This window comes from Pinus tabuliformis, chromosome 9, assembly GCF_031772625.1.
Source record: "Pinus tabuliformis cultivar Carrire ecotype Pingquan chromosome 9, CPIR1, whole genome shotgun sequence".
NCBI lineage: Eukaryota > Viridiplantae > Streptophyta > Pinopsida > Pinales > Pinaceae > Pinus > Pinus tabuliformis.
In genome coordinates, this window is record NC_142307.1 from 1571684518 (window position 1) to 1571687391 (window position 2874).

A 2874-nucleotide genomic window follows, 5' to 3' on the forward strand; every position below is an offset into this window, starting at 1 on the left:
CATTTTCGTTTCTCGTTTCATTTCCCATTTCTCGTTTCTAGTAAAATAACACCCCTCTTATGTTGAGAAAATAAAGGAACTCTATGTTTTCACTAGTTCTCCTATGCTTATAATCCTAGTTGGGGACGATTAAATATAGATTCCAAAGATAGGTTTGCAATTGCACGATGTTTTCTTCAAGATTTTACTCAAGCATAAGCTCTAGAACTGATCCCAAGTGGTAGATTGTGATGGTGGTATATTTCATTTCACATTTACACTACCATTATATCGTGTTCCTTTTGTGTGGAAATGGGGCTTCATTGCATTAAAAGTGTTGGCGTGCAATTCAAATGTAGTACGTCAGGCTTAAATCCAGGAGGAAATGGTGAAGTAGAGTGGAAATAAAGGAAGAACAATGAGGATTATGTAGACAATAGTGTGTGCTTTTGGTGGTGGAGGTTGCAGATTTGGCCTTGGATGCATATGAGCTCAGTCACCACCAGAAAAAACCCTTTAACCCTGCACACTACATGCAATTACAAGTGGCCTTAGACCATGAGTGATTGAAGAATCATAGATGGTAGGCCACTTTGGAATAATGTGAAACCATTATTCAACACATTAATTCCCTTTCTGAATTCTAATCACGTTGATCCAAATTTGTGGACATTATTTGAATTGATGGAGAAGTGTGATGATGCTTGACAATTTATGAAGTATGTCCATCCTGATTTTGGCATTGAACTCTATGAGAGACAATATTGTGGGTATTGTCACATTTATACCACATATAATCCAAAGAGCAGGTTTAACAATGTTTATGAAACTTTCTTTGATGAATTTGTTTTAGCTCATGTTCTTGGATGGTGGGGAAAATATATAATGATCCATAACTAGGCACTTATGTGGTCACTCTCTATTAGATTTGAGATGATGGAGGTCACTTTTAATAATATGATGCCTAATTTTAATGAATATTGGTGGGATACTGTTATTTTGGATATATTGATTTGCAACTAGTTTGGTATATGGGCAGCGATTAAAACTGTCTAATATCTTAATAGGAAAAACCTATGAATGGGTTGGAATAAGCCTATAATTTAGTGTTATGGGTAAGGTGAAACACACATTACGTTAGTTCACACCTACATATTGGGACAAGGATGATTGGCATCTTCTATTGAGACCTTATCGTTTTGTACAAGTTCTTGGCTTGATCATTGTTATCTTGAATGTGGAGCTAAATGCATTGTTACTCAAGTTTTGTTTATGTATTCCTCCTTAAAATCCCTTAAATGTCTATATATTGATTATATGTTGTCTTGTTGCTCTACCTACCATTTCTGAGTACAAATATATTTTCAAGAAAAAATACTAATTAACAAAAGGTGGGGCCATATTGGGGACAGATAATATTTGATCTCATGGGGAAGTTGGATACTGTGGATCGAGAAGAAGTTATTTCTTGGGTCTTGAAATTCCAACATGAATGTGGTGGATCAGTGGAAATGTTGGCCATGATCCTCATATTTTATATAGCTGGAGTGTTGTGAAAATATTGCCTCTGCTTGATAAGTTAGATGTTATTGTTGCAGACCATATATCAACTCATATCATGGGATTATAGCAAGACTCATGGATATTTTGTATGTGATAAATGGGGGAATATTGACACCTTGTTTTCATGTTGTGTAGTTTTCCTATCAATTTTTCATTGACTTGATAAAATTGTTGTTAGAAAGGTCATCATTTATGTAGCAAGTTACAAAATTTTTGATGGCATATGTGAGTGCACTCCTGGTGGATAATCATATGGTAGGAATATTATAGAGTGGGCTTAGAGCATCCTTATCTTTTTCTATCCATGATAATGTTGAGCATGAAAATAAGAATGTTATTGATGGAATTGAAGACATATTTAGCATACTAAAGCGGGTGAAAGCTAACATTTATGAGGAAGTTGGTAGTAAAAAATTCTCATTGGATTTATGGTCAAGTGGAGATTGATCTGAAAATTCCTCTACTATGGGAGGTCGATCTTAGAGATAAGGTGATTCTTCTTAGGGTTGATCACAACATTGTGAAGAAAGGTAAAATACTAGATCACCATAGAATCGATGTGACTTTACCAACCATGTACAATATAGTGGAGCAAGGTGAAAGGCCCATTATTATGACTCACATTGGACACCCATATGATAAGAAGATGAAAACTATTTCTACATACCAGGATGAATATGTAGATGTTGTTGTTACATATTTGCAATAGAAGCTCCACATCAATGGATGGTCTGTACAGCACAACTGAGTGAGATACTATTGTTTAAGAGGTTCAATAAATATGCTTCTATGATTCATAAATGAACAAAGCATTGTTGGTGAAGAATGAAGTGTAAATAGATTTGTTATAGATCTTCTGAACATTTTAATAGACACAACATTACTTTGTTGAAGTTTTGAGAAAGAATTTATTTTGCATGAGGACATGCAAATAAATTGGTGTGGGGGAGATGTTGGGCTCTCATGTTGTTATATTTTTCAAAGCCTCATTTGACCTTTTGTCGCTTATCTCTTACACTCATAACCCCATATTTCCCATGTTATTATGCATTTCTACCCCTTTGATGCCAAAAAAATTTCACAAGTAGATAGATGTAAAATTTTCTTATTGTTGTTAATTCCTAAGTATCTAATGAATTGAAAGAGTTTTAAGTTGATTTTTCTAATGAAAAATCATTTAGTCTAGTTCATGTACCAACAGTTCACTTCCAATACCCAATCATGTTTGAAATATTTGCACCCTTCTAGAAGAAATTTGGACACATGGGTTTTGAAGGATGAGGTGAAAAGGTAATTATAGGCTAGTCATATCACACCTAAGTCACATGTTTG

The 2874-nt window shown here is 34.4% G+C and overlaps 1 pseudogene; it reads left to right on the forward strand.

The window, feature by feature from the left end:
• The first annotated feature begins 663 nt into the window (after window positions 1–663).
• On the forward strand, window positions 664–1360 carry LOC149154656 (CDP-diacylglycerol--serine O-phosphatidyltransferase 1 pseudogene; annotated as a pseudogene).
• Window positions 1361–2874: the final 1514 nt, after the last annotated feature.